This window comes from Podarcis vaucheri (genome assembly GCF_965113315.1).
Source record: "Podarcis vaucheri genome assembly, chromosome: 4".
In the NCBI taxonomy this organism is placed as follows: domain Eukaryota; kingdom Metazoa; phylum Chordata; class Lepidosauria; order Squamata; family Lacertidae; genus Podarcis; species Podarcis vaucheri.
In genome coordinates this window covers 692,792-714,045 of record NC_138762.1, presented here as the reverse complement: position 1 = coordinate 714,045, position 21,254 = coordinate 692,792, and the positions used below count along the sequence as shown (strand labels likewise).

The 21,254-nt window shown below is 44.7% G+C and overlaps 1 protein-coding gene and 1 long non-coding RNA gene across 2 annotated transcripts in view; both read right to left on the bottom strand.

The window, feature by feature from the left end:
* LOC309530678 overlaps positions 1 to 2,118 on the bottom strand; it is a 95,297-nt gene extending 93,179 nt beyond the window's left edge. The window contains exon 1 of the long non-coding RNA XR_014218839.1: positions 924 to 2,118. This is a non-coding gene — a long non-coding RNA (uncharacterized lncRNA). The remainder of the gene's footprint in view (positions 1 to 923) is intronic.
* Positions 1 to 21,254, bottom strand: part of LOC309531588 (uncharacterized protein) — a gene marked incomplete at its 3' end in the record, with an annotated part of 400,889 nt that overhangs the window by 368,460 nt on the left and 11,175 nt on the right. The window lies entirely within an intron of this gene.

The following is a 21,254-nucleotide window of genomic DNA, read 5'->3' as shown; positions in this document are numbered from 1 at the left end:
CCCAACAAAGAATTCTCATTGGAAAGAAACCCTATCAGTGCGTGGAATGTGGAAAGAGCTTCAGTCAGAACTCCAATCTCACTAAGCATCAGAAAATTCATACAGGAGAGAAACCCTATCAGTGTGTGGAATGTGGAAAGACCTTCAGTCGGAACGACTCTCTCACTTCCCATCGAAGAATTCATACAGGAGAGAAACCCTATCAGTGTGTGGAATGTGGAAAGAGCTTCAGTTATAGTGCATCTCTCACTTCCCATCACAGAATTCATACAGGGGAGAAACCCTATCAGTGCTTGGAATGTGGAAAGACCTTTAGTCAGAGAAGCCAACTAACTTCCCATCAGAAAATTCATACCGGGGAGAAACCCTATCAGTGCATGGAATGTGGAAAGAGTTTCAGTCAGAGCTCCTCTCTCACTTCCCATCAGAGAACTCATACTGGGGAGAAACCGTATCAGTGTGTGGAATGTGGAAAGAGCTTGTGTCACAATTTCTGTCTCACTTCTCATCAGAGAATTCATACAGGGGAGAAACCCTATCAGTGTGTGGAATGCGGAAAGCGCTTCAGTACGAGCTCCTATCTCACTTCCCATCAGAGAATTCATACAGAGGTTGGAAAAACCATTATACAGCTTTAGGAGCCAGGCAAATCCGTACCTTGTCAACCAGGCCTTTTGCTGATTGACATCTAATGCCCTTTTAAAATGTGGTAGTGAGGGGGGTTACAGATGTATATTATGTGTTTTTATATTGTCTTTTTATGTTGTAACCGTCCTGCGACATGTGGGAACAGTAGTCAACTTTTAGAGGCCAAGGGGGTTTTGCCCCCCAATAGTATATTTGAGGGGGCCACCCCCCAGTTGATAGGCATTGCCATTCCAATGACCTGCAAGCGTCATGTGATTGTGCAAGGCAGGCCTTACCTGGCCCCCCACCAATATTTTATTCAAGTTGGCACCACTGGGTTGGGTAGTATACAAATTAAATAAATACATAAATCACCTTCCTTTGCACATGTTTCAGCTTGTCAATATCCATATTTATTATCATTTTTAATATTTAAAATGCCCTCCATCTGAAGATTTCACAACAGAAACCTACAGGATGAAAGCATGGCTTTCCCAAAAACAAGTCAAGCCAGAGAAATCTCTCCTCCCCCTTTTTTGGATGGAGTTACAAACTTTGTTGGTCAGGGGACAGCTGTGGAAATAGTGTGTCTTGATTTCAGTAAGGCTTTTGAGAAAGTCCCCCGTGATCTTTCTGTGAGAAAGCTGGTAATATGTGGGCGGAACGAGGAAACTGTTAATGGGATTTGACTGACCAAACCGAAAGAGGACTCCTTCATGGTTCCTCATCATCCTGGGGGAAAGTGACAAGAGGGGTGCTGCAGGGTTCTGTCCCGGGCCCGTTGTTGTCCAGCGTCTTTATGAATGAGTTGGATGAAGGAACTGAGAGGATGCTCATCACATTTGCGGACGACACCAAACGGGGAGGGGAGGCCAACGTGGCAGAAGGCAGAATCAGATCAAGGGCAGGAATAGTACCACTTTATTCTGCCTTGGTCAGGCCCCACCCAGAATACTGTGTTCAGTTCTGGGCATCACAATTTAAGTATCCAAAAGGTGGGGGAACACAATCCGTATTCCTTTTATAACATGTGGCCAATGTTTATTGAATACATAAATTGTGAAGACTGTTGCCGGAATCTACCCAGCACTCGTGGAAATATGTGGCGTGATCTTTTAGAATAAGAGAGAGGTAGGCATCCTTTCGGCGATGCTGCCCTGCTCCAGTTTGCCTCTGTCGGCCCCCGATGCCCCTTTCCAGTGGCCCCTGAATGGCTCTCTCCTCATCCGTCTGTCTTGGGAGACAATGGAGGACGGCTCAAGCGGTGGGGAGATTGCAAGGCCTGGTGGGTCAGCTGGCTGCTCTGACGGACAGCAGAGCCAGAGCAGAGTCTGGGGGTACAGTGCCTCACCATTCCACCAGAGGGCCAGAGCCTCTTTCTGATTGGCTACCCAGAGGGGGGTGGCGCCAGCACTTTTGGAGGGAAAATAAAGAGAGCCGTTTCTGAGGGGATTTGAGATGAAAAACTCAATATGGAGGCCAATTGGCCGAAGTATTTTTTTTTTATAAATTTCTTTATTGGTTTTACAAATTTTTTAGGACAATACAAACATGTAAAAAGACATACAAACACGTATAGTTTCATAACCTTTTTTTCATAAACCGTGTTTCTCCGACTTCCCCATACCTCCCCTTTCTGCATCCCAATGTCCAAAAGTTTTTAGCAACTCTAAGTACATCTGTCAGTCCTCTGTCCTCTTACTCTTTTCTTCAATCTGATCTTATTTCACTGTAACCCTTTCTTACTCAAACCTCGACATTCTAACATTCAGCAAGTTTATAGTAGTCCTTAAGGTAAATTTTAAATTTCTTCCAGTCTTCTTCCGCCGTCTCCTTTCCCCGATCGCGGATTCTGCCAGTCATCTCAGCTAGTGTCATATAGTCTATCACCTTCATCTGCCATTCTTCCAGAGTGGGTAGATCTTGTGTCTTCCAATACTTTGCGATGAGTATTCTTGCTGCTGTTGTAGCATACATAAAGAAAGTTCTGTCCTTCTTTGACACCAATTGGCCGACTATGCCCAGGAGGAAGGCCTCCGGTTTCTTCAGGAAAGTATATTTAAATACCTTTTTCATTTCATTATATATCATCTCCGAGAAAGCCTTAATCTTCGGACATGTCCACCAAAGATGGTAAAAAGTACCTTCAGTCTCTTTACATTTCCAACACTTGTTATCAGGCAAATGATAAATTTTTGCTAGCTTGACTGGGGTCATGTACCACCTGTAAATCATTTTCATAATATTTTCCTTTAAGGCATTACATGCCGTAAATTTAATACCGGTGTTCCACAACCATTCCCAGTCAGCAGACATGATGTTATGACCCATATCCTGTGCCCACTTAATCATAGCCGATTTAACTGTTTCATCTTGTGTATTCCATTTTAGCAGCAAATTATACATTCTTGACCCAATTGGCCGAAGTATTGTGAAATTCTGGAACAAGAAGGTGACAGGTTAAAATTGCAGACCTTTGAAAAATTAAAGAATAAAGTGCGAGACTGGCTCCATTACTATCAAATAAGGGAGGTATATAATGTGAATAAAAAAATAGGCTTTCAAGTGGAAAAAGCAAAATTGGAAACAGAATTGTTAGATTCTAAAGTTAAGAATTTGTCAAAAATGTATAACTTGCTGTTGAAATGGAATACTCAGGACGAAACGGTTTGGATTTAAATTTGAGAAAGAGGGAAAGGACTTGCTGAAATAATTAATTGAACTGGAATACAAAGAGGGAGGTTTGAGGAAGCCAAGGAAATAAGTAAATGTAAAATAAGGATATGAAAATATGGTTTTTATTCTTTTTTCCTTTTTAAATGTTTGTGTTTTTAAAATGCTTCTGTCTTTTTTTGTTTTTTTCCAATATTCCCCCCCTTTTTTATTGTATTTTTTTATTGTTTGTCTTTCGTTTCTCTGTATTTGTTAAACTTTAATAAATATTTATTAAAAAAAAGAGAGATGGGGGAGAGGGATGATCGAGAGAAGATGGGGATGAGGAGAGGATGGAGGGAGGGAGAAGTGGCTCTGATCTGAGTGGATCCTCCGCTCTGAGGAGAATATCTATGGAGCCAGAGGAAGGAGGAGCCTCACAGCTGAGATGGGGAGACCATGTTGAGGGTCTGGAGGGAGAAGCTGGAGGGAGAAGCTGTGGGAAGACTCTCCTCTTCTTCTTCTTCTGGGGTCTCCTTCCAGTCAGGAGGAGAGAGATCTTCTAGGAAAAGGAGATTCCCAAGTCCGTGGCAAGGGCTGAGAGGATCCCCTGGGTCTGGCATACAAAGGAAGATACCTCAGGGGAAGCAAGGGAAAGTGGCCGCTCGCTGTGAAGGAAGAAGGGCTGTGTCCAAAGTACCTCACGGAAAGACCTCTCATAACTAAGGGAGGGGATGAGAGAGAAGCCGCAGAAAGAGACTTAAATCTTATACTGTAGTATTCACAGTGGTACCTCGGGTTAAGTACTTCATTCATTCCGGAGGTCTGTTCTTAACCTGAAACTGTTCTCTTTTTTTTTTAACAGATATTTATTAGAATTTTACAAAATGAAAAAAGAAAAAAGAAAAATACAAAATAAAAATAGATAAAAAACAATTCCATCTTTCCCACTTTCTTTCATTTGCTTATTTCCCGGACCTCCTCACACCTCCCTTTTTGTATTCCAGTTCAATTTTTTAGTTCAGCAAATCCTTCCCCTCTTTGTTTATCCTAATCTTTAATCTTGAATAATGTGTAACATTAACATTTGACTGTTAATACCCCGTGTTTTTTTTTCATACTCCTTATAGCGTTATAGCTAAAAACCACATAAGTTTTATCCAACATCATTTTAACATTCATTAATTTTGCAATATTTCTGTAAATAGTCTTTAAATTTCTTCCAATCTTCTTCCACCGACTCTTCTCCCTGGTCTCGGATTCTGCCAGTCATTTCCGCCAATTCCATGTAGTCCATCATTTTCATCTGCCATTCTTCCAGAGTGGGTAAGTCTTTATGTAATGGATTTAGGGGTTGCTCATGCGTAAGTTGCTGCCACTCTTGGCGAGGTTACCTGGTTAAACCCTTTCTGACTGAACAGCCTCCAGCATCGTGACTGTCTCAGTCGCTGGCAGAATCCGTCAGTGGGCATTTCTTGAACCTTTTCCAGCATAAAAGCTGTTTGACACCAAGTCTCCTCCTACTCTGCCTGCGCGGAAGTTTTCTGCACAGGGAGGGTGTGGGCAACGGAGTACCCGTACTCTCCGCTGGTCTCCGCGAGGAGTCCTGGAGCCTCCTCTCCGATTCCCAAATCTGCCCCCCTTCTCCACTGGTGTTACGCTGATTTCCTTCCCCAGCAGATGGGCTGCCTCTCTCCCTGCTGGGACCCTCTCCAGCATCACTCTGGAGCCTTCCCTCCACCTCTAGCTCCGATGGCAGTTCCCTGATTTTTAAATGCTTTATGTGCTTTGACCTTATCATACCACAAATATGCATGCCATCCAAATACATTATTAAAATCTTCTAGATCCAAAATGTCTGTGTTTTCAAGAAGCAGCAATTCTTTCAGCCAGCAAAAAGCTGCTGATTCATAATAAAGTTTAAGGTCTGGCAGGGCAAATCCACCTCTTTCCTTTGCATCCGTTAGTATTTTAAATTTTATTCTAGGCTTCTTGCCCTGCCAGAAAATCTAGAAATGTCTCTCTGCCACTTCTTGAAACAATCCATTTTATCCTCCGCTTCCTGGCCGAGGGACCAAGGGAGATGCTCAGAGCCCAGCCAAGAGCCAAAGGCCCCCCCCAAAAGGGACCAAGGGAGATGCTCAGAGCCCAGCCAAGAGCCAAAGGCCCCCCCCAAAGGGACCAAGGGAGATGCTCAGAGCCCAGCCAAGAGCCAAAGGCCCCCCCAAAAGGAACCGAGGGAGATGCTCAGAGCCCAGCCAAGAGCCAAAATCCCCCCAAAAAAGGGACAGAGGGAGATGCTCAGAGCCCAGCCAAGAGCCAAAGCCCCCCCCCAAAAGGACCAAGGGAGATGCTCAGAGCCCAGCCAAGAGCCAAAGGCCCCCCCCCAAAGGGACCAAGGGAGATGCTCAGAGCCCAGCCAAGAGCCAAAATCCCCCCAAAAAAGGGACAGAGGGAGATGCTCAGAGCCCAGCCAAGAGCCAAAGGCCCCCCCCAAGGGACCGAGGGAGATGCTCAGAGCCCAGCCAAGAGCCAAAGGCCCCCCCCAAAAGGGACCGAGGGAGATGCTCAGAGCCCAGCCAAGAGCCAGAGCCCCCCCCCAAGGGACCTAGGGAGATGCTCAGAGCCCAGCCAAGAGCCAAAGCCCCCCCCCAAGGGACCGAGGGAGATGCTCAGAGCCCAGCCAAGAGCCAGAGCCCCCCCCAAAGGGACCGAGGGAGATGCTCAGAGCCCAGCCAAGAGCCAAAGGCCCCCCCCAAAGGGACCGAGGGAGATGCTCAGAGCCCAGCCAAGAGCCAAAGCCCCCCCCCAAGGGACCGAGGGAGATGCTCAGAGCCCAGCCAAGAGCCAAAGCCCCCCCCCCAAAGTGACCGAGGGAGATGCTCAGAGCCCAGCCAAGAGCCAAAGGCCCCCCCCAAAGGGACCGAGGGAGATGCTCAGAGCCCAGCCAAGAGCCAAAGGCCCCCCCAAAAAAAGGGACCGAGGGAGATGCTCAGAGCCCAGCCAAGAGCCAAAGGCCCCCCCAAAGGGACCGAGGGAGATGCTCAGAGCCCAGCCAAGAGCCAAAGGCCCCCCCAAAGGGACCGAGGGAGATGCTCAGAGTCCAGCCAAGAGCCAAAGGCCCCCCCCAAAGGGACCGAGGGAGATGCTCAGAGCCCAGCCAAGAGCCAAAGGCCCCCCCCCAAAGGGACCGAGGGAGATGCTCAGAGCCCAGCCAAGAGCCAAAGGCCCCCCCCCAAAGGGACCGAGGGAGATGCTCAGAGCCCAGCCAAGAGCCAAAGGCCCCCCCCCAAAGGGACCGAGGGAGATGCTCAGAGCCCAGCCAAGAGCCAAAGGCCCCCCCCCAAAGGGACCGAGGGAGATGCTCAGAGCCCAGCCAAGAGCTAAAGGCCCCCCCCCAAAGGACCGAGGGAGATGCTCAGAGCCCAGCCAAGAGCCAAAGGCCCCCCCCCAAGGGACCGAGGGAGATGCTCAGAGCCCAGCCAAGAGCCAAAGGCCCCCCCCAAAGGGACCGAGGGAGATGCTGAGAGGCCAGCCAAGAGCCAAAGGCCCCCCCAAAGGGACCGAGGGAGATGCTCAGAGCCCAGCCAAGAGCCAAAGCCCCCCCCAAAAGGGACAGAGAGAGATGCTCAGAGCCCAGCCAAGAGCCAATGACCCCCCCAAAAAAGGGACCGAGGGAGATGCTCAGAGCCCAGCCAAAAGCCAAAGCCCCCCCCCCAAAAAAAGGGACCGAGGGAGATGCTCAGAGCCCAGCCAAGAGCCAATGACCCCCCCAAAAAAAAGGGACCGAGGGAGATGCTCAGAGCCCAGCCAAGAGCCAAAGCCCCCCCCCAAAAAAGGGACCAAGGGAGATGCTCAGAGCTGATACGGAACGGGGGGGGGGGGCAATGTCTTCTTCACTACAATATATTTGCTCAATTTCTCTAGGACTCCATCACCCCTCCCCTGTCCTCCATAATCTCTCAAGTAATACTGTCAAAATCCTGTTACAATGTATCCACTCTGTTTCTGCTTTTGCTCTATAGTACAGAGTGGCTTAGAAATCACTGAAATCTTCAAAAATTGATATAAAATCAACCGTAACTCCGATTTCTTCACTTTTGGTGTCATTCAACTCAGCTCCCCCTGGACTCCATAATGCTACCCCTACCTCCATAATCCCCGAAGCGGCAGGTCACGTACACAGGAATTTCTTAATCCTGTCAGATAGTCTTGCAAAATCCTTCCTTCGGGCAATATTAGGTGGCAGACGATGCATATCTCTGACCCATTGTCTTGCCACCACCGGTACTCAATAAATGTGTATCTATGTATATTTCCCGCTCCGCATATCCCCCCTCCCTCATCCGAAAATGCTAATTAATGTAATCCCACCTTTTCATAATGTATTCATGACGTGTAAAGTATATTCATGATGTAACTTGTGAAACCCAACCTTCCCATAATGTATTCGTGACGTTTCATGCACTGTATTCTGGGACATGGAGGGAAAACTCAAAAGTTCATGTCACCCCTTTCTCACTGTTCAATCTCGCCTTGAACCTGTTGCGCAATAAACTTGGATCTTCTGCAGTTTGCTCCTGCGTCCGGCTGAGCTCATTTTCTTCCGCAGGGACCCACGGACTTAGTCCGATGAGCTGGGCGGCAGAGTAACCCCGCACCCAGATTTTAGCCGTAACAGTTGGCTGCCCAACGTGGGGCTTGCGGTTCTCCCAAGCTGCTGACTGGGGGCCCCGAAATCTTCAGCCGGCTCCAGGCCATTTTGCCTGGGAAGATCCTTTTGGACCCCCAGCCATCTTCTGGGCGGTAATCGAAAGCCCTAGGAGTTCAGCCGGGGAGCAAAAGAGGGATCCAGCCGGCTTATTCATCGATCCCGGGATCATCATAGAAGACGCGTGAGTATAAGGAAAAAGGAAAATCCAGTGCACTGGTGGGAAGGGGGTGGAAGTCTCCTGGCAACTGAATTCTCTGCCCTCCTCTCTATCGCTCCTTCTTGCCTTTCTCTTGGTCCGGTTAGTGAGAGAGACCGTGGACCGCTGCTCAACCCGAAAGGGGGGTTCTGAGCTCTATCTCTTTTCCTTAAAATCTCCAGCCAGCCGCACCAATTGGGAGTCCGAAAGTAAGACGGAGAGACCCGGCTTGGAAAGACAGCCGACTTTCCGCAACGGGCATCCCAGTTGAAAGCAAGGGGTTGGAGCTCTCTTTCCGAACTTCCCGAGCGCCCTTACGGAGGGGGCAGGAAGGGGTCTGGCTTTCTATCCCAATCCCAGCCGCACTGGTCGGTGCCACGTAACACGTGTATCGTGCGTGAGCCCGCTTCCAAAAGCAAGGGGGATTTTCAGTTCGAAATTCTATCCAGGGACCACCCGATCTGGCACTGCATGGCGCGGGCGTCCAGTAGGGCCCCTTTTCCTGAGATGTGACGATAGATAGGAGGTTGCCAGGAGGGATAGCCCATGAGGAATTGGGCAGGACCGGCAGAGTGGAAAGAGACCCCAGGTTATAGGAAAAAGGAAATAAGGAAATAAGGAAATAGGAAATAAGGAAATAGGAAAGGGAACGCAAGGAACCAGATAGCTAGAGCTCTCTAAAACCCACTAAGGAAGTTGCCAGGCAACTAGAAGCCCCTTCTCCTCTTTACTATACGTCCCTGTACTAAGCATACCAAACCCCTAGACATACCAATCCTAATCAACCCCTCTTTTTCCCCCTTCCCTATCCCAGACACCCCCCCCCAAAAAAGGAAAAAGCAAAAAAGCAACAACAGCAACGCATGCATCTATAAAGGGGTACCCAGTCAACCAAGCGTTGTGAGCCCTACCAGTCTGATTACCTGGTGGTGTGTTTGAAGAGGCAAGGAGGCTCATAAAACCATGTGGGACCTTCCTACTAATTTCACTTAATGAAGCCAAAGGTAGTGGCCCATCTCCTTGCAATAACCAACTAAAGGATGAGAATATGTATGTTTACATGTTGTCCATTATGTGTGTTGTCTGTTCCTTCTGTCTCTAGCAGACTGCCTTTCTTAAGTGTGCATAGTTTAAACTGCAAGCTTGCTTCAAAATTTAAATCTAAGGAAGTCATGCTGGATCTTAGCAGTCCTAAATAAGAGAAAATGAGAATGAAGTGTGCAAATGTTTACCCCACCTCTTGCTTTGCCCCAACTTTTGAGATTGCGAGTCTACAGTCTTATTTTGGAAGGTGCTGATAACCTAATGTTTCTGCTGCAAAAGCCTAGTTGAGCCAACTGCTCTCAAGCTAAAATGCAGTGTATGTATTTCATTAAGCATATGCCTATGAAAGTATGGTGTTCCTTCTAAGAAAATATCTGAGTCCAGTTTTAACTTTGATTTGGTTGGACAGAAGAGTTATTGTAAGGCTCCTGATATCAGTCTCTATAAGACTTCCTGGCCTCTTTTCTTAGAAAATGCCCCCCCCCCCTGTTTCATTCTGTCTCTTTCAGGGTTTTTTCTTTTCCCCTCCTTCTCCTTCTTATTCTGTGCCAGGTAAATTTACTCCTGAGTAAGCTTCCTTTAAAGGAAACTGCAAGGGGGGGCATAGATTAGGCTTACTATTGCTCTGCAAGTTCAACAAAATTGTCAAATCTATGGCTGTTGTAATTATTTGTGAGTGGTTATATCAATTGAATTAACTTTGCTTTATAAAAGATCCTCTCCCTATCTTAGGAAAAATGTTAACTTCAATCTTCCTTTAAAGATAATTTCTATAGGTATGTGTGTGTTTCTGGTAGTACAAATCTTGCTATGAACCCTGTATTTTAGGGTTGGACTAGATGACCCCAGGTCCCTTTCAACTTTCCCAATTTGTGGCTGATGAGTTGAAATTCAGCCCAGGTTGGCTCTTTGTTTTTTAAAAGGTGTGATGAGAGGTGAAAGCCATGATGTTTGAAGCAGAACTGGTGATATCAAGCATTTAAGTGATTACAGTGTTTATCATTTTGTCTATTATTTACAAAAATCAGACTTAAAAGTCTACTCAAAGTTTAAGCACATACAAATGGATAATCAAGTAGAATTAGCCTTGACCAATCCATTTGTCTGCAAATGGTAAGGCCGAAATGACTGAGAATGTTTAAAAAAAAAAAAAATTCCTATGAATTCTAACTCTCTGGCCATTTTTACTCATAAATAAGAGAGCGGTTGATTGTTCCGCGAATGGCCAGAGGGATATTAGCCCTTTCCTGTACATAAAGGAAGCAGTCTCGTTTGCTTGGGCCGAAATCGCTAGCTTTGGTAAATACTTAAATTGCTGAGTTTCTCTTTTTTGTTTAAAATCAAACCCTGTTTTCAAAATCTACTCCATACCCTTCCCTTCCCTTATTCAAATGTTAATTTAGCCAAAGGATGCAACATTTTCAATAGTACAAAAGGTTTGCTGAGACATGAACTCTGCACATGCACAGAGGCTAGATCAGCTAAAGAAGAGAGAGAGAGAGGACGGGGGGGGGACTGTAAGGAGGGAGAGGAGGTTTCTTCCAAATGTAAAAGAAAAGTCAGAACCATTGAGGGAAATCACCCTTAATCTGTCTTTGCTCCAGGGGCTACTTAAGACAAAAGGCTACAAAAAAAAAAAAAAAAAACTAGCCCATCAAAAGTCAAGAGCTTTCCAGGTTCCAAATCTTAACATGCAAAATTCTTTTCACAGGTAAATATCAAAGCATTCCCCCCTGATTGGGAATTTTAGGAACAGCATTTCCTGACAGGCTTTTCACATGAAATAATTTTCCCTTTTAACAGGATATGTGAACCCTGATAACAAAGTGTTTGTCCCTTTTCCTCCCACAGCAACTTTCTTTCTGTTCTGTGAAACAAGTCTGAATCCCTGCTGTATTAGTGACCTCTATCTCTTTGTGCCGTTGACATTTTTTTTAAGTTACAAATAATCTGTTTTCATTTATTTAATCAGTTTCTCCATGATGTCTATGAAGTTAATCGAAGCACAACCAAACATTGTTTGTGGAATGGTACTTGTTTACCTTTGGCCTGAGCATTTCTTACTAATTCTGTCATTTTGGCTAGTGCAAGGTACCTGCACAACTTTAAATTGCCATTCATTTTATTGGTATTAATTCATTTCCCAGTATTCCGCTATTAACATTACAGCTGATGTCACATCAAGAAACACTTTTATTTTCATTTGGGATGTTAGAATGCCAAAACAGATTACTTCAGGTTACTTATTAATTGTGTGTCTTAGCATTTATTTATTTTTGGTTCCTCATAGCTCATTTTTGTGTGTTTGTGTTTTACTTTGGGGGACATGTTCATCACATGTTGAAAGTCAGTCTCACGAAGTTCTTTTATTAAATAGCACATGGTGAATTTTAAGTTTTCCTCATTGTTTTTCCATTTTTTCCAGTCCAGTAGTAATATGTGTGGTTTTGATAATATCTTTGTACTATTTAATAATAGTTATTTTCTGAATCTGATGTCTTTGTGTCAAGTCCATTTTCATCTAACTGGTAATCTAATTTTTTGCTTTCTTTTTTATTTTTTAACCTTTGTATTTTTTACAGTTCTCTTTCTATACATGTGGAGTAATTTTTTATTTTATAATATGAAAACAACAACAACAACAAAAATTAAGTGAAGGAAAGCAAACAAACTTAGCAGATAATCACAGTAATTATATGGAAATGTGATAATGAATAAAATGTTTAATCCACTAAGATTTTATTATTTGCAACTTCCAACAGAAACCGAAGGACATCCTTTTCGCCTTTTGCCCCCTCCCTTTTCTAACTGTCTTTAAGCCCCAAAACCCTGCCCCTTACAGGATATCACTTCTACAGATGTGCAAGGATGAAAAGCAGCAACAACCCCTCATGGCTAAGGGGAGGAGTTGAATTGCAAGGACATTTTCTCACTTTTGAACCTTAAGACTGTGCTCCAGGATTCAAAAGATACATGCATAAAAGATCACAATTGTGTCAAGATATGTAACTGATATTTAATTAGTTTGTTTTGTATTATGTGTTATTATGTGAGAATGTTGAAATGTGTCTGACAGTGTGATTTCCACAAAGGGGGGCAATTTTTGTGTGTAATTGTTTTTATGTTAATGTCTTATTGCTTACACACCAATGGCGAATTCTCATGCATTTTATACTTTCTAATAGCTCACACTATTCTGGAGTCCAATGTTTAGATCAATTTATAACCACATTTAATTGTTCCACCTGGCACCCTGCCAACTTTCCATATCCATTTTAAAATGTGTTAAACCTCGTTTTTCCAAGGACAAGCTTCTGGATCCATAAAACACCAAGTACATGAAGGTGCATATGCTTTGGTTTAGCAGGAATGATCCCTTATAGAGTTAAATTGACTTATTTGGACAACTGCCCTTGTTAAGAATGGTTTTCATTTAACAGATTGGTTTGAAGAGTTGAGAACCATGGGGCAAGATAAATTCAAATTGGACTCAGTTTGAATTGGGCAAGTGTATCCAGGCTGCAATTAGCTTTTTGGTCCTTTAAATGCAAGTGAGCAACTCTCCATGCGTGCAAAACCACAGCCTATAATAGAATCCCATAGGAAGGCCAAGGCCAAGGCATCTCCCTCACGAGATGCCCAACCTATGTGCCAGCTATGGTGAATGCCAGGCAACATGGTTAAATGAAAGCCCCGAGGGGATTCAGCAGACAGGATGTGTTGCTGTAGCACTATGTCAGTGTGAGACCACAGAAGAGCTAGCTTGACACCTGAGAAACACACAAAAATGGCAAAGGACAAAACACCAACTGCATTTTTCAGTCAATTAGACCTTCCTGCTAGGTGTAAAGCATAAAACACTATTGAGAATGCCACAAGTAATTTAGCAACAAAATACAAGAGGTGTTCTTTATATAATACCCTATATGCAGCTACCTGCACTGATATACTTGCAAATGACCGTAAGAGGCATGGCTTGCAAGTCCCTTTCAGGTTTGCATAAAGCCACACATCCCATTCACCGAGATTTAGGGTGCGGAGAAAAGATTTGCAAGTTCTTACAGAACTTTAATGCAAATCTATCTCCGAATGGGGGACTGATACGGAACGGGGGGGGGGCAATGTCTTCTTCACTACAATATATTTGCTCAATTTCTCTAGGACTCCATCACCCCTCCCCTGTCCTCCATAATCTCTCAAGTAATACTGTCAAAATCCTGTTACAATGTATCCACTCTGTTTCTGCTTTTGCTCTATAGTACAGAGTGGCTTAGAAATCACTGAAATCTTCAAAAATTGATATAAAATCAACCGTAACTCCGATTTCTTCACTTTTGGTGTCATTCAACTCAGCTCCCCCTGGACTCCATAATGCTACCCCTACCTCCATAATCCCCGAAGCGGCAGGTCACGTACACAGGAATTTCTTAATCCTGTCAGATAGTCTTGCAAAATCCTTCCTTCGGGCAATATTAGGTGGCAGACGATGCATATCTCTGACCCATTGTCTTGCCACCACCGGTACTCAATAAATGTGTATCTATGTATATTTCCCGCTCCGCATATCCCCCCTCCCTCATCCGAAAATGCTAATTAATGTAATCCCACCTTTTCATAATGTATTCATGACGTGTAAAGTATATTCATGATGTAACTTGTGAAACCCAACCTTCCCATAATGTATTCGTGACGTTTCATGCACTGTATTCTGGGACATGGAGGGAAAACTCAAAAGTTCATGTCACCCCTTTCTCACTGTTCAATCTCGCCTTGAACCTGTTGCGCAATAAACTTGGATCTTCTGCAGTTTGCTCCTGCGTCCGGCTGAGCTCATTTTCTTCCGCAGGGACCCACGGACTTAGTCCGATGAGCTGGGCGGCAGAGTAACCCCGCACCCAGATTTTAGCCGTAACAGTTGGCTGCCCAACGTGGGGCTTGCGGTTCTCCCAAGCTGCTGACTGGGGGCCCCGAAATCTTCAGCCGGCTCCAGGCCATTTTGCCTGGGAAGATCCTTTTGGACCCCCAGCCATCTTCTGGGCGGTAATCGAAAGCCCTAGGAGTTCAGCCGGGGAGCAAAAGAGGGATCCAGCCGGCTTATTCATCGATCCCGGGATCATCATAGAAGACGCGTGAGTATAAGGAAAAAGGAAAATCCAGTGCACTGGTGGGAAGGGGGTGGAAGTCTCCTGGCAACTGAATTCTCTGCCCTCCTCTCTATCGCTCCTTCTTGCCTTTCTCTTGGTCCGGTTAGTGAGAGAGACCGTGGACCGCTGCTCAACCCGAAAGGGGGGTTCTGAGCTCTATCTCTTTTCCTTAAAATCTCCAGCCAGCCGCACCAATTGGGAGTCCGAAAGTAAGACGGAGAGACCCGGCTTGGAAAGACAGCCGACTTTCCGCAACGGGCATCCCAGTTGAAAGCAAGGGGTTGGAGCTCTCTTTCCGAACTTCCCGAGCGCCCTTACGGAGGGGGCAGGAAGGGGTCTGGCTTTCTATCCCAATCCCAGCCGCACTGGTCGGTGCCACGTAACACGTGTATCGTGCGTGAGCCCGCTTCCAAAAGCAAGGGGGATTTTCAGTTCGAAATTCTATCCAGGGACCACCCGATCTGGCACTGCATGGCGCGGGCGTCCAGTAGGGCCCCTTTTCCTGAGATGTGACGATAGGTAGGAGGTTGCCAGGAGGGAATAGCCCATGAGGAATTGGGCGGGATCGGCAGAGTGGAAAAGGGACCCCAGGTGAATGGTTAAGGAAAAAGGAAGTAAGGAATACCGGATAGCTAGAGCTCTTAAAAACCTCCCTAGGAAGTTGCCAGGCAACTAGAAGCCCCTTCTCCTCTTTACTATACGTCCCTGTACTAAGCATACCAAACCCCTAGACATACCAATCCTAATCAACCCCTCTTTTTCCCCTTCTCTATCCCAGACACCCCCCCAAAAAAAGAAAAGCAAAAAAGCAACAACAGCAACGCATGCATCTATAAAGGGGTACCCAGTCAACCAAGCGTTGTGAGCCCTACCAGTCTGATTACCTGGTGGTGTGTTTGAAGAGGCAAGGAGGCTCATAAAACCATGTGGGACCTTCCTACTAATTTCACTTAATGAAGCCAAAGGTAGTGGCCCATCTCCTTGCAATAACCAACTAAAGGATGAGAATATGTATGTTTACATGTTGTCCATTATGTGTGTTGTCTGTTCCTTCTGTCTCTAGCAGACTGCCTTTCTTAAGTGTGCATAGTTTAAACTGCAAGCTTGCTTCAAAATTTAAATCTAAGGAAGTCATGCTGGATCTTAGCAGTCCTAAATAAGAGAAAATGAGAATGAAGTGTGCAAATGTTTACCCCACCTCTTGCTTTGCCCCAACTTTTGAGATTGCGAGTCTACAGTCTTATTTTGGAAGGTGCTGATAACCTAATGTTTCTGCTGCAAAAGCCTAGTTGAGCCAACTGCTCTCAAGCTAAAATGCAGTGTATGTATTTCATTAAGCATATGCCTATGAAAGTATGGTGTTCCTTCTAAGAAAATATCTGAGTCCAGTTTTAACTTTGATTTGGTTGGACAGAAGAGTTATTGTAAGGCTCCTGATATCAGTCTCTATAAGACTTCCTGGCCTCTTTTCTTAGAAAATGCCCCCCCCCCCTGTTTCATTCTGTCTCTTTCAGGGTTTTTTCTTTTCCCCTCCTTCTCCTTCTTATTCTGTGCCAGGTAAATTTACTCCTGAGTAAGCTTCCTTTAAAGGAAACTGCAAGGGGGGGCATAGATTAGGCTTACTATTGCTCTGCAAGTTCAACAAAATTGTCAAATCTATGGCTGTTGTAATTATTTGTGAGTGGTTATATCAATTGAATTAACTTTGCTTTATAAAAGATCCTCTCCCTATCTTAGGAAAAATGTTAACTTCAATCTTCCTTTAAAGATAATTTCTATAGGTATGTGTGTGTTTCTGGTAGTACAAATCTTGCTATGAACCCTGTATTTTAGGGTTGGACTAGATGACCCCAGGTCCCTTTCAACTTTCCCAATTTGTGGCTGATGAGTTGAAATTCAGCCCAGGTTGGCTCTTTGTTTTTTAAAAGGTGTGATGAGAGGTGAAAGCCATGATGTTTGAAGCAGAACTGGTGATATCAAGCATTTAAGTGATTACAGTGTTTATCATTTTGTCTATTATTTACAAAAATCAGACTTAAAAGTCTACTCAAAGTTTAAGCACATACAAATGGATAATCAAGTAGAATTAGCCTTGACCAATCCATTTGTCTGCAAATGGTAAGGCCGAAATGACTGAGAATGTTTAAAAAAAAAAAAAATTCCTATGAATTCTAACTCTCTGGCCATTTTTACTCATAAATAAGAGAGCGGTTGATTGTTCCGCGAATGGCCAGAGGGATATTAGCCCTTTCCTGTACATAAAGGAAGCAGTCTCGTTTGCTTGGGCCGAAATCGCTAGCTTTGGTAAATACTTAAATTGCTGAGTTTCTCTTTTTTGTTTAAAATCAAACCCTGTTTTCAAAATCTACTCCATACCCTTCCCTTCCCTTATTCAAATGTTAATTTAGCCAAAGGATGCAACATTTTCAATAGTACAAAAGGTTTGCTGAGACATGAACTCTGCACATGCACAGAGGCTAGATCAGCTAAAGAAGAGAGAGAGAGAGGACGGGGGGGGGGGACTGTAAGGAGGGAGAGGAGGTTTCTTCCAAATGTAAAAGAAAAGTCAGAACCATTGAGGGAAATCACCCTTAATCTGTCTTTGCCCCAGGGGCTACTTAAGACAAAAGGCTACAAAAAAAAAAAAAAAAACTAGCCCATCAAAAGTCAAGAGCTTTCCAGGTTCCAAATCTTAACATGCAAAATTCTTTTCACAGGTAAATATCAAAGCATTCCCCCCTGATTGGGAATTTTAGGAACAGCATTTCCTGACAGGCTTTTCACATGAAATAATTTTCCCTTTTAACAGGATATGTGAACCCTGATAACAAAGTGTTTGTCCCTTTTCCTCCCACAGCAACTTTCTTTCTGTTCTGTGAAACAAGTCTGAATCCCTGCTGTATTAGTGACCTCTATCTCTTTGTGCCGTTGACATTTTTTTTAAGTTACAAATAATCTGTTTTCATTTATTTAATCAGTTTCTCCATGATGTCTATGAAGTTAATCGAAGCACAACCAAACATTGTTTGTGGAATGGTACTTGTTTACCTTTGGCCTGAGCATTTCTTACTAATTCTGTCATTTTGGCTAGTGCAAGGTACCTGCACAACTTTAAATTGCCATTCATTTTATTGGTATTAATTCATTTCCCAGTATTCCGCTATTAACATTACAGCTGATGTCACATCAAGAAACACTTTTATTTTCATTTGGGATGTTAGAATGCCAAAACAGATTACTTCAGGTTACTTATTAATTGTGTGTCTTAGCATTTATTTATTTTTGGTTCCTCATAGCTCATTTTTGTGTGTTTGTGTTTTACTTTGGGGGACATGTTCATCACATGTTGAAAGTCAGTCTCACGAAGTTCTTTTATTAAATAGCACATGGTGAATTTTAAGTTTTCCTCATTGTTTTTCCATTTTTTCCAGTCCAGTAGTAATATGTGTGGTTTTGATAATATCTTTGTACTATTTAATAATAGTTATTTTCTGAATCTGATGTCTTTGTGTCAAGTCCATTTTCATCTAACTGGTAATCTAATTTTTTGCTTTCTTTTTTATTTTTTAACCTTTGTATTTTTTACAGTTCTCTTTCTATACATGTGGAGTAATTTTTTATTTTATAATATGAAAACAACAACAACAACAAAAATTAAGTGAAGGAAAGCAAACAAACTTAGCAGATAATCACAGTAATTATATGGAAATGTGATAATGAATAAAATGTTTAATCCACTAAGATTTTATTATTTGCAACTTCCAACAGAAACCGAAGGACATCCTTTTCGCCTTTTGCCCCCTCCCTTTTCTAACTGTCTTTAAGCCCCAAAACCCTGCCCCTTACAGGATATCACTTCTACAGATGTGCAAGGATGAAAAGCAGCAACAACCCCTCATGGCTAAGGGGAGGAGTTGAATTGCAAGGACATTTTCTCACTTTTGAACCTTAAGACTGTGCTCCAGGATTCAAAAGATACATGCATAAAAGATCACAATTGTGTCAAGATATGTAACTGATATTTAATTAGTTTGTTTTGTATTATGTGTTATTATGTGAGAATGTTGAAATGTGTCTGACAGTGTGATTTCCACAAAGGGGGGCAATTTTTGTGTGTAATTGTTTTTATGTTAATGTCTTATTGCTTACACACCAATGGCGAATTCTCATGCATTTTATACTTTCTAATAGCTCACACTATTCTGGAGTCCAATGTTTAGATCAATTTATAACCACATTTAATTGTTCCACCTGGCACCCTGCCAACTTTCCATATCCATTTTAAAATGTGTTAAACCTCGTTTTTCCAAGGACAAGCTTCTGGATCCATAAAACACCAAGTACATGAAGGTGCATATGCTTTGGTTTAGCAGGAATGATCCCTTATAGAGTTAAATTGACTTATTTGGACAACTGCCCTTGTTAAGAATGGTTTTCATTTAACAGATTGGTTTGAAGAGTTGAGAACCATGGGGCAAGATAAATTCAAATTGGACTCAGTTTGAATTGGGCAAGTGTATCCAGGCTGCAATTAGCTTTTTGGTCCTTTAAATGCAAGTGAGCAACTCTCCATGCGTGCAAAACCACAGCCTATAATAGAATCCCATAGGAAGGCCAAGTGCCGCATCTCCCTCGGACGAGATGCCCAACCTATGTGCCAGCTATGGTGAATGCCAGGCAACATGGTTAAATGAAAGCCCCGAGGGGATTCAGCAGACAGGATGTGTTGCTGTAGCACTATGTCAGTGTGAGACCACAGAAGAGCTAGCTTGACACCTGAGAAACACACAAAAATGGCAAAGGACAAAACACCAACTGCATTTTTCAGTCAATTAGACCTTCCTGCTAGGTGTAAAGCATAAAACACTATTGAGAATGCCACAAGTAATTTAGCAACAAAATACAAGAGGTGTTCTTTATATAATACCCTATATGCAGCTACCTGCACTGATATACTTGCAAATGACCGTAAGAGGCATGGCTTGCAAGTCCCTTTCAGGTTTGCATAAAGCCACACATCCCATTCACCGAGATTTAGGGTGCGGAGAAAAGATTTGCAAGTTCTTACAGAACTTTAATGCAAATCTATCTCCGAATGGGGGACTGATACGGAACGGGGGGGGCAATGTCTTCTTCACTACAATATATTTGCTCAATTTCTCTAGGACTCCATCACCCCTCCCCTGTCCTCCATAATCTCTCAAGTAATACTGTCAAAATCCTGTTACAATGTATCCACTCTGTTTCTGCTTTTGCTCTATAGTACAGAGTGGCTTAGAAATCACTGAAATCTTCAAAAATTGATATAAAATCAACCGTAACTCCGATTTCTTCACTTTTGGTGTCATTCAACTCAGCTCCCCCTGGACTCCATAATGCTACCCCTACCTCCATAATCCCCGAAGCGGCAGGTCACGTACACAGGAATTTCTTAATCCTGTCAGATAGTCTTGCAAAATCCTTCCTTCGGGCAATATTAGGTGGCAGACGATGCATATCTCTGACCCATTGTCTTGCCACCACCGGTACTCAATAAATGTGTATCTATGTATATTTCCCGCTCCGCATATCCCCCCTCCCTCATCCGAAAATGCTAATTAATGTAATCCCACCTTTTCATAATGTATTCATGACGTGTAAAGTATATTCATGATGTAACTTGTGAAACCCAACCTTCCCATAATGTATTCGTGACGTTTCATGCACTGTATTCTGGGACATGGAGGGAAAACTCAAAAGTTCATGTCACCCCTTTCTCACTGTTCAATCTCGCCTTGAACCTGTTGCGCAATAAACTTGGATCTTCTGCAGTTTGCTCCTGCGTCCGGCTGAGCTCATTTTCTTCCGCAGGGACCCACGGACTTAGTCCGATGAGCTGGGCGGCAGAGTAACCCCACACCCAGATTTTAGCCGTAACAGAGCCCAGCCAAGAGCCAAAGGCCCCCCCAAAGGGACCGAGGGAGATGCTCAGAGCCCAGCCAAGAGCCAAAGGCCCCCCCCAAAGGACCGAGGAAGATGCTCAGAGCCCAGCCAAGAGCCAAAGGCCCCCCCCAAAAAGGGACCGAGGGAGATGCTCAGAGCCCAGCCAAGAGTCAAAGGCCCCCCCAAAGGACTGAGGGAGATGCTCAGAGCCCAGCCAAGAGCCAAAGGGCCCCCCCAAAGGGACAGAGGGAGATGCTCAGAGCCCAGCCAAGAGCCAAAGGCCCCCCCCAAAGGGACCGAGGGAGATGCTCAGAGCCCAGCCAAGAGCCAAAGGCCCCCCCCCAAAGGGACCGAGGGAGATGCTCAGAGCCCAGCCAAGAGCCAAAGAGCCAAAGGCCCCCCCCAAAAAAAGGGACCGAGGGAGATGCTCAAAGCCCAGCCAAGAGCCAAAGGCCCCCCCCCAAAGGGACCGAGGGAGATGCTCAGAGCCCAGCCAAGAGCCAAAGGCCCCCCCAAAAAAGGGACCGAGGGAGATGCTCAGAGCCCAGCCAAGAGCCATAGCCCCCCCCAAAGGGACCGAGGGAGATGCTCAGAGGCCAGCCAAGAGCCAAAGGCCCCCCCCAAAAAAAGGGACCGAGGGAGATGCTCAGAGCCCAGCCAAGAGCCATAGCCCCCCCAAAGGGACCGAGGGAGATGCTCAGAGCCCAGCCAAGAGCCAAAGGCCCCCCCCAAAGGGACCGAGGGAGATGCTCAGAGCCCAGCCAAGAGCCAAAGAGCCAAAGCCCCCCCAAAAAAAGGGACCGAGGGAGATGCTCAGAGCCCAGCCAAGAGCCAAAGGCCCCCCCCCAAGGGACTGAGGGAGATGCTCAGAGCCCAGCCAAGAGCCAAAGGCCCCCCCCCAAAAGGGACCGAGGGAGATGCTCAGAGCCCAGCCAAGAGCCAAAGAGCAAAGGCC